The sequence below is a fragment of the Scyliorhinus torazame genome, chromosome 8 (assembly GCF_047496885.1).
Source record: "Scyliorhinus torazame isolate Kashiwa2021f chromosome 8, sScyTor2.1, whole genome shotgun sequence".
NCBI lineage: Eukaryota > Metazoa > Chordata > Chondrichthyes > Carcharhiniformes > Scyliorhinidae > Scyliorhinus > Scyliorhinus torazame.
In genome coordinates this window covers 163,853,905-163,865,189 of record NC_092714.1, presented here as the reverse complement: position 1 = coordinate 163,865,189, position 11,285 = coordinate 163,853,905, and positions in this window count along the sequence as shown.

The following is an 11,285-nucleotide window of genomic DNA, read 5'->3' as shown; positions in this document are numbered from 1 at the left end:
GGGGGGGTGGCATTATTAATTAGAGATAGTATAACAGCTGCAGAAAGGCAGTTCGAGGAGTATCACCCTATTGAGGTAGTATGGGTTGAAGTCAGAAATAGGAAAGGAGCAGTCACCTTGTTAGGAGTTTTCTATAGGCCCCCCAATAGTAGCAGAGATGTGGAGGAACAGATTGGGAAACAGATTTTGGAAAGGTGCAGAAGTCATAGGGTGGTAGTCATGGGCGACTTTAACTTCCCAAATATTGAATGGAAACTCTTTAGATCAAATAGTTTGGATGGGGTGGTGTTTGTGCAGTGTGTCCAGGAAGCTTTCTAACACAGTATGTAGATTGTCCAACCAGAGGAGGGGCAATATTGGATTTAGTACTGGGTAATGAACCAGGGCAAGTGATAGATTTGTTAGTGGGGGAGCATTTTGGAGATAGTGACCACAATTCTGTGACTTTCACTTTAGTAATGGAGAGGGATAGGTACGTGCAACAGGGCAAGGTTTACAATTGGGGGAAGGGTAAATACGATGTTGTCAGACAAGAATTGAAGTGCATAAGTTGGGAACATAGGCTGGCAGGGAAGGACACAAGTGAAATGTGGAACTTGTTCAAGGAACAGGTGCTACGTGTCCTTGATATGTATGTCCCTGTCAGGCAGGGAAGAGATGGTCGAGTGAGGGAACCATGGTTGACAAGAGAGGTTGAATGTCTTGTTAAGAGGAAAAAGGTGACTTATGTAAGGCTGAGGAAACAAGGTTCAGACAGGACATTGGAGGGATACAAGATAGCCAGGAGGGAACTGAAGAAAGGGATTAGGAGAGCTAAGAGAGGGCATGAACAATCTTTGGCGGGTAGGATCAAGGAAAACCCCAAGGCCTTTTACACATATGTGAGAAATATGAGAATGACTAGAGCGAGGGTAGGTCCGATCAAGGACAGTAGCGGGAGATTGTGTATTGAGTCTGAAGAGATAGGCGAGGTCTTGAATGAGTACTTTTCTTCTGTATTTACAAATGAGAGGGGCGATATTGTTGGAGAGGACAGTGTGAAACAGATTGGTAAGCTCGAGGAAATACTTGTTAGGAAGGAAGATGTGTTGGGCATTTTGAAAAACTTGAGGATAGACAAGTCCCCCGGGCCGGACGGGTTATATCCAAGGATTCTATGGGAAGCAAGAGATGAAATTGCAGAGCCGTTGGCAATGATCTTTTCGTCCTCACTGTCAACAGGGGTGGTACCAGGGGATTGGAGAGTGGCGAATGTCGTGCCCCTGTTCAAAAAAGGAACTAGGGATAACCCTGGGAATTACAGGCCAGTTAGTCTTACTTCGGTGGTAGGCAAAGTAATGGAAAGGGTATTGAAGGATAGGATTTCTGAGCATTTGGAAAGACACTGCTTGATTAGGGATAGTCAGCACGGATTTGTGAGGGGTAGGTCTTGCCTTACAAATCTTATTGAATTCTTTGAGGAGGTGACCAAGCATGTGGATGAAGGTAAAGCAGTGGATGTAGTGTACATGGATTTTAGTAAGGCATTTGATAAAGTTCCCCATGGTAGGCTTCTGCACAAAGTAAGGAGGCATGGGATAGTGGGAAATTTGGCCAGTTGGATAACGAACTGGCTAACCGATAGAAGTCAGAGAGTGGTGGTGGATGGCAAATATTCAGCCTGGATCCCAGTTACCAGTGGTGTACCGCAGGGATCAGTTCTGGGTCCTCTGCTGTTTGTGATTTTCATTAATGACTTGGATGAGGGAGTTGAAGGGTGGGTCAGTAAATTTGCAGACGATACGAAGATTGGTGGAGTTGTGGATAGTAAGGAGGGCTGTTGTCGGCTGCAAAGAGACATAGATAGGATGCAGAGCTGGGCTGAGAAGTGGCAGATGGAGTTTAACCCTGAAAAGTGTGAGGTTGTCCATTTTGGAAGGACAAATATGAATGCGGAATACAGGGTTAACGGTAGAGTTCTTGGCATTGTGGAGGAGCAGAGAGACCTTGGGGTCTATGTTCATACATCTTTGAAAGTTGCCACTCAAGTGGATAGAGCTGTGAAGAAGGCCTATGGTGTGCTCGCGTTCATTAACAGAGGGATTGAATTTAAGAGCCGTGAGGTGATGATGCAGCTGTACAAAACTTTGGTAAGGCCACATTTGGAGTACTGTGTACAGTTCTGGTCGCCTCATTTTAGGAAGGATGTGGAAGCTCTGGAAAAGGTGCAAAGAAGATTTACCAGGATGTTGCCTGGAATGGAGAGTAGGTCTTATGAGGAAAGGTTGAGGGTGCTAGGCCTTTTCTCATTAGAGCGGAGAAGGATGAGGGGCGACTTGATAGAGGTTTATAAGATGATCAGGGGAATAGATAGAGTAGACAGTCAGAGACTTTTTCCCCAGGTGGAACACACCATTACAAGGGGACATAAATTTAAGGTGAAAGGTGGAAGATATAGGAGGGATATCAGAGGTAGGTTCTTTACCCAGAGAGTAGTGGGGGCATGGAATGCACTGCCTGTGGAAGTAGTTGAGTCGGAAACATTAGTGACCTTCAAGCAGCTGTTGGATAGGTACATGGATTACGGGAAAATGATATAGTGTAGATTTATTTGTTCTTAAGGGCAGCACGGTAGCATTGTGGATAGCACAATTGCTTCACAGATCCATGGTCCCAGGTTCGATTTCGGCTTGGGTCATTGTCTGTGCGGAGTCTGCACGTCCTCCCCGTGTCTGCGTGGGTTTCCTCCGGGTGCTCCGGTTTCCTCCCACAGTCCAAAGATGTGCGGGTTAGGTGAATTGGCCAATGATAAATTGCCCTTAATGTCCAAATTGCCCTTGGTGTTGGGTGGAGGTGTTGAGTTTGGGTAGGGTGCTCTTTCCAAGAGCTGGTGCAGACTCAGGGGGCCGAATGGCCTCCTTCTGCACTGTAGATTCAATGATAATCTATGATTAATCTAGGACAATGGTTCGGCACAACATCGTGGGCCGAAGGGCCTGTTCTGTGCTGTATTTTCTATGTTCTATGTTTAATAGAGGCATACAAAATGATCAGGGGGTTGGATAGGGTGGACAGTGAGAGCCTTCTCCCGCGGATGGAAATGGCTGGCACGAGGGGACATAACTTTAAACTGAGGGGTAATAGATATAGGACAGAGGTCAGAGGTAGGTTCTTTACGCAAAGAGTAGTTAGGCCGTGGAATGCCCTACCTGCTACAGTAGTGAACTCGCCAACATTGAGGGCATTTAAAAGTTTATCAGATAAACATATGGATGATAATGGCATAGTGTAGGTTAGATGGCTTTTGTTTCGGTGCAACATCGGGGGCCGAAGGGCCTGTACTGCGCTGTATTGTTCTATGTTCTATGGATAAATGGATAGATAGATAGGTAGGTTGATAGATAGATAGATGGATGGATAGGTAGATAGATAGATAGATAGAGAGAGAAAGATAGATAGATAGATAGATAGATTGATAGATAGATAGATAGATATATACGCTGTTGGATAGGTACATAGAGTGATAGATAGATAGATAGATAAATAGATTGATAAACATGTCATTAGGAATATAGATATGTATATTTATAGGTAGATAGATAGATAGATACATAGATAGATAGATAAATAGACAGATAGATAGACAGATATATAGATAGACAGATAGATTGATAGATAGATAGATAGATAGATAGATAGATAGGCAGCCAGACAAATAGGTAGATATATATCGAGAGAGAGAGAGATAATTAGATAGATAGATAGATAGATAGTTACATTGATAGATGGATAGATAGATAGATAGATAGATAGATAGATCGAGAGTAATGTAGGTTGATGGATAGACTGATTGATAGATAGATAGATAGATAGTTAGATAGATTTATAGATGGATAGATAGATAGAATGATAGATAGAGAGATAGATTGATAGATAGATAGATAGATACACAGTTAGAAAAATAGATAGATAAATAGCTAGATAGATTGAGAGATAGATAGATAGATAGATAAATAGATAAATAGATGGATAGATGGATAGATGGATGGATGGATGGATAGATAGATAGATAGATAGATACATAGATAGATAGATAGATAGACAGATAGATAGATAGACAGATAGATAGATAAACAGGTCGATAGTAATATATATACATATATATATAGGGAGATAGATAGATATAACATAACATAGAACATAGAAAATACAGCACAGAACAGGCCCTTCGGCCCACGATGTTGTGCCGAACCTTTGTCCTAGATTAATCATAGATTATCATTGAATCTACAGTGCAGAAGGAGGCCATTCGGCCCTTTGCGTCTGCACCGGCTCTTGGAAAGAGCACCCTACCCAAACTCAACACCTCCACCCAACACCAAGGGCAATTTTGGACACTACGGGCAATTTATCATGGCCAATCCACCTAATCTGCACATCTTTGGACTGTGCGAGGAAACCGGAGCACCCGGAGGAAACCCACGCAGACACGGGGAGGACGTGCAGACTCCGCACAGACAGTGACCCAAGCCGGAATCAAACCTGGGACCCTGGAGCTGTGAAGCAATTGTGCTATCCACAATGCTACCGTGCTGCCCTTAAGAACAAATAAATCTACACTATATCATTTTACCGTAATCCATGTACCTATCCAATAGCTGCTTGAAGGTCCCTAATGCTTCCAACTCAACTACTTCCACAGGCAGTGCATTCCATGCCCCCACTACTCTCTGGGTAAAGAACCTACCTCTGATATCCCTCCTATATCTTCCACCTTTCACCTTAAATTCATGTCCCCTTGTAATGGTTTATTCCACCCGGGGAAAAAGTCTCTGACTGTCTACTCTATCTATTCCCCTGATCATCTTATAAACCTCTATCAAGTCGCCCCTCATCCTACTCTGTTCTAATGAGAAAAGGCCTAGCACCCTCAACCTTTCCTCGTAAGACCTACTCTCAATTCCAGGCAACATCCTGGTAAATCTTTTTTGCACCTTTTCCAAAGCTTCCACATCCTTCCTAAAATGGGGCGACCAGAACTGTACACAGTACTCCAAATGTGGCCTTACCAAAGTTTTGTACAGCTGCATCATCACCTCACGGCTCTTAAATTCAATTCCTCTGTTAATGAACGCGAGCACACCATAGGCCTTCTTCACAGCTCTATCCACTTGAGTGGCAACTTTCAAAGATGTATGAACATAGACCCCAAGATCTCTCTGCTCCTCCACATTGCCAAGAACTCTACCGTTAACCCTGTATTCCGCATTCATATTTGTCCTTCCAAAATGGACAACCTCACACTTTTCAGGGTTAAACTCCATCTGCCACATCTCAGCCCAGCTCTGCATCCTATCTATGTCTCTTTGCAGCCGACAACAGCCCTCCTTACTATCCACAACTCCACCAATCTTCGTATCGTCTGCAAATTTACTGACCCACCCTTCAACTCCCTCATCCAAGTCATTAATAAAAATCACAAACAGCAGAGGACCCAGAACTGATCCCTGCGGTACGCCACTGGTAACTGGGATCCAGGCTGAATATTTGCCATCCACCACCACTCTCTGACTTCTATCGGTTAGCCAGTTCGTTATCCAACTGGCCAAATTTCCCACTATCCCATGCCTCCTTACTTTCTGCAGAAGCCTACCATGGGGAACCTTATCAAATGTCTTACTAAAATCCTTACTAAAATCCATCCACTGCTTTACCTTCATCCACATGCTTGGTCACCTCCTCAAAGAATTCAATAAGACTTGTAAGGCAAGACCTACCCCTCACAAATCCGTGCTGACTATCCCTAATCAAGCAGTGTCTTTCCAGATGCTCAGAAATCCTATCCTTCAGTACCCTTTCCATGACTTTGCCTACCACCGAAGTAAGACTAACTGGCCTGTAATTCCCAGGGTTATCCCTAGTCCCTTTTTTGAACAGGGGCACGACATTCGCCACTCTCCAATCCCCTGGTACCACCCCTGTTGACAGTGAGGACGAAAAGATCATTGCCAACGGCTCTGCAATTTCATCTCTTGCTTCCCATAGAATCCTTGGATATATCCCGTCAGGCCCGGGGGACTTGTCTATCCTCAAGTTTTTCAAAATGCCCAACACATCTTCCTTCCTAACAAGTATTTCCTCGAGCTTACCAATCTGTTTCACACTGTCCTCTCCAACAATATCGCCCCTCTCATTTGTAAATACAGAAGAAAAGTACTCGTTCAAGACCTCTCTTATCTCTTCAGACTCAATACACAATCTCCCGCTACTGTCCTTGATCGGACCTACCATCGCTCTAGTCATGCTCATATTTCTCACATATGTGTAAAAGGCCTTGGGGTTTTCCTTGATCCTACCCTACCAAGATTGTTCATGCCCTCTCTTAGCTCTCCTAATCCCTTTCTTCAGTTCCCTCCTGGCTATCTTGTATCCCTCCAATGCCCTGTCTGCACCTTGTTTCCTCAGCCTTACATAAGTCTCCTTTTTCCTCTTAACAAGACATTCAACCTCTCTTGTCAACCATGGTTCCCTCACTCGACCATCTCTTCCCTGCCTGACAGGGACATACATATCAAGGACACGTAGTACCTGTTCCTTGAACAAGTTCCACATTTCACTTGTGTCCTTCCCTGACAGCCTATGTTCCCAACTTATGCACTTCAGTTCTTGTCTGACAACATCGTATTTACCCTTCCCCCAATTGTAAACCTTGCCCTGTTGCACGCACCTATCCCTCTCCATTACTAAAGTGAAAGTCACAGAATTGTGGTCACTATCTCCAAAATGCTCCCCCACTAACAAATCTATCACTTGCCCTGGTTCATTACCAAGTACTAAATCCAATATTGCCCCTCCTCTGGTCGGACAATCTACATACTGTGTTAGAAAAGCTTCCTGGACACACTGCACAGACACCACCCCATCCAAACTATTTGATCTAAAGAGTGTCCACTCAATATTTGGGAAGTTAAAGTCACTCATGACTACTACCCTGTGACTTCTGCACCTTTCCAAAATCTGTTTCCCAATCAGTTCCTCCACATCTCTGCTACTATTGGGGGGCCTATAGAAAACTCCTAACAAGGTGACTGCTCCTTTCCTATTTCTGACTTCAACCCATACTACCTCAGTAGGCAGATACTCCTCAAACTGCCTTTCTGCAGCTGTTATACTATCTCTAATTAACAATGCCACCCCCCCCCCCCCCACCTCTTTTACCACCCTCCCTAATCTTATTAAAACATCTATAACCAGGGACCTCCAACAACCATTTATGCCCCTCTTCTATCCAAGTTTCCGTGATGGCCACCGCATCGTAGTCCCAAGTACCGATCCATGCCTTAAGTTCACCCACCTTATTCCTGATGCTTCTTGCGTTGAAGTATACACACTTCAACCCATCTCCGTGCCTGCAAGTACTCTCCTTTGTCAGTGTTCCCTTCCCCACTGCCTCATTACACGCTTTGGCGTCCTGAATATCGGCTACCTTAGTTGCTGGACTACAAATCCGTTTCCAATTCTCCTGCCAAATTAGTTTAAACCCTCCCGAAGAGTACTAGAAAACCTCCCTCCCAGGATATTGGTGCCCCTCTGGTTCAGATGCAACCCGTCCTGCTTGTACAGGACCCACCTTCCCCAGAATGCACTCCAATTATCCAAATACCTGAAGCCCTCCCTCATACACCATTCCTGCAGCCACGTGTTCAACTGCACTCTCTGCCTATTCCTAGCCTCGCTATCACGTGGCACTGGCAACAAACCAGAGATGACAACTCTGTCTGTCCTGGCTTTTAACTTCCAGCCTAGCTCTCTAAACTTGTTTATTACCTCCACACCCCTTTTCCTACCTATGTCATTGGTACCAATGTGCACCACGAATTCTGGCTGCTCCCCCTCCCCCTTAAGGATCCTGAATACACGATCCGAGACATCCCGGGCCCTGGCACCCGGGAGATATATAGATAGATAGATAAATAGATAGAGAGATAGATAGATAGATAGATAGATAGATAGATAGATAGATAGATAGATAGATAGATGGGTAGGTAGATAGATCGAAACGTAGATATATAGACAGACAGATGGATAGATAGATATATAGATAAATAGGTCTATTGTATTGTAGATACATATATTTATACGTAGATAGTTAGAAAGATAGATAGATAGATAAATAGATAGATTCATAGATAGATAGAAAGATAGTTAGATAGGTAGATAGATATACAGATAGATAGAGAGAGAGAGAGATTGATAGATAGATAGGTACATAGATACAGAGAGAGGTAAATTGATAGGTAGATAGATAAAAACATAAATATACAGATGGATAGATAGTTAAACAGATAGCTAAACAGGCCCATAGTAAAAAGATACATAAATAGGTAGATGGATAGATAGTAATAGTGTGATGGATAGACAGATTGATAGATAGATAGATAGTTAGATAGATTGATAGATGGATACATAGATAGATAGATAGATACAAAATAGATAGATAGATAGATAGAAAGAGAGATAGATAAATAGTTAGATAGATAGACATATAGATAGATAATCAGGTCGATGGTAATATAGATACATATAGATATCGGGGGATAGATAGACAAATAGATAGACAGTTAGATAGATAGATAGATAGATCGATAGGTAGATAGATAGACAGACAGATAGGTAAATATCTAGCTAGAGAGATAGTTAGATAGATAGATCGATAGATTGGTAGATAGATAGATAGATTTATAGTAATAACGATAGATATATAGATGGATAGATAAATCGGTAGACAGATAAATAGATAGACAGATAGATAGATAGATAGATAGGTCGATGGAAAGAAACATAGACATATAGATAGATAGAGATAAAGTAGATAGATAGATAGATAGAACGATAGATAGATAGATATGGATAGATAGATAAATAGATAGATAGATAGATAGATAGAATGATAGATCGTTAGATTGACAGATAGATAGATAGATGGACAGATAGGTGGATAGATAGATATATATAGATGGATAGATAGATAGTTAGATAGATAGATAGAACGATAGATAGATAGATAGATAGATCGATAGATAGTTAGAGAGATAGATAGATTTATAGATAGAGAGCTAGGCAGACAGACAGACAGACAGACGGATAGATAGATAGATAGATGGAAAGATAAATAGATCGATAGATAGATAGATAAACAGGTCGATAGATAGCTAGATAGATTTTCATATCATAGATATATAAATAGATACTCAGATCATTAGATTGGTAGATAGATAGATAGATAGATAGGTGGATAGATATATATACCGATAGATAGTTAGATATATAGATAAACAGGTCTATAGGTATATATATATACCTATATATATATAGGTAGATAGTTAGAAAGATAGATTGGTAGATAGATAGATTGCTAGATAGATAGATTTATAGGTAGATAGATAGTTAGATAAGTAGCTCGATAAAAACATAAATATATAGATGGATAGTTAAATAGATAGCTAAACAGGCCCAGAGTGAAAAGATACATACATAGGTCGATAGATAGATAGATAGATAGTAATATAGGTTGATGGATAGATGGATAGATGGACAGATGGATAGATGGATGGATGGATGGATGGATGGATGGACGGATAGACAGACAGATAGTAATATAGATACATATATATATAGGGAGATAGATAAATAGATTGACAGTTAGATAGATAGATAGAAAGATAGATAGATAGATAGATATAGATAGCTAGATAGTTAGATAGATAGAACGATGGATAGATATACAGATAGATAGATAAATAGATAGATAGATCGACAGATAGATAGATAGATAGATAGATGGATAGGTAGATAGATACATAGATTGATAGAAAGATAGATTGTTGGATTGACAGATAGATAGATGGATATATAGATAGATAGATATAGATAGATAGATAGATCGGTCGATAGATAGATAGATAGATTGATAGATAGATGAACAGGTCGATTGTAATATAGATACATATATATATAGGGAGAGAGATAGATAAATAGATAGACAGTTAGATAGATAGATCGGTCGATAGATAGATAGATAGATATAGATAGATAGGTAGTTCGATCGATAAATAGATAGACAGTTCGATTGATAGATAGATAGATAGATAGAAAGATAGGGCAGCACGGTAGCATTGTGGATAGCACAAATGCTTCACAGCTCCAGGGTCCCATGTTCGATTCCGGCTTGGGTCACTGTCTGTGCAGAGTCTGCACATCCTCCTCGTGTGCGTGGGTTTCCTCCGGGTGCTCCGGCTTCCTCCCACTGTCCAAAGATGTGCGGGTTAGGTGGATTGGCCATGCTAAATTGCCCATAGTGTCCAAAATTGCCCTTAGTGTAGGGTGGGGTTACTGGGTTATGGGGATAGGGTGGAAGTGTGGACCTTGGGTAGGGTGCTCTTTCCAAGAGCCGGTGCAGACTCGATGGGCCGAATGGCCTCCTTCTGCACTGTAAATTCTATGATAATCTATGCTAGATAGATAGATAGACATAGATAGATAGATAGTTAGATAGATAAATAGATAGACAGTTAGATAGATAGATAGATAGATAGACAGAAAGGTAGGGAATATACAGTGAATGGTAGAACCCTCAAGACTATTGAAAGTCAAAGAGATCTAGGAGTACACGTCCACAGGTCATTGAAAGGGGCAACACAGGTGGAGAAGGTAGTCAAGAAGGCATACGGCATGCTTGCCTTCATTGGCCGGGGCATTGAGTATAAGAATTGGCAAGTCATGTTGCAGCTGTATAGAACCTTAGTTAGGCCACACTTGGAGTATAGTGTTCATTTCTGGTCGCCACACTACCAGAAGGATGTGGAGGCTTTAGAGAGGGTGCAGAAGAGATTTACCAGACTGTTGCCTGGTATGGAGGGCATTAGCTATGAGGAGCGGTTGAATAAACTCGGTTTGTTCTCACTGGAACGAAGGAGGTTGAGGGGAGACCTGATAGAGGTATACAAAATTATGAGGGGCATAGACAGAGTGGATAGTCAGAGGCTTTTCCCCAGGGTAGAGGGGTCAATTACTAGGGGGCATAGGTTTAAGGTGAGAGAGGCAAGGTTTAGAGTAGATGTACGAGGCAAGTTTTTTACGCAGAGGGTGCCTGGAACTCGCTACCGGAGGAGGTGGTGGAAGCAGGGACGATAGTGACATTTAATGGGCATCTTGACAAATACATGAATAGGATGGGAATAGAGGGATACGGACCCAGGAAGTGTAGAAGATTGTAGTTTAGTCGGGCAGCATGGTCGGCACGGGCT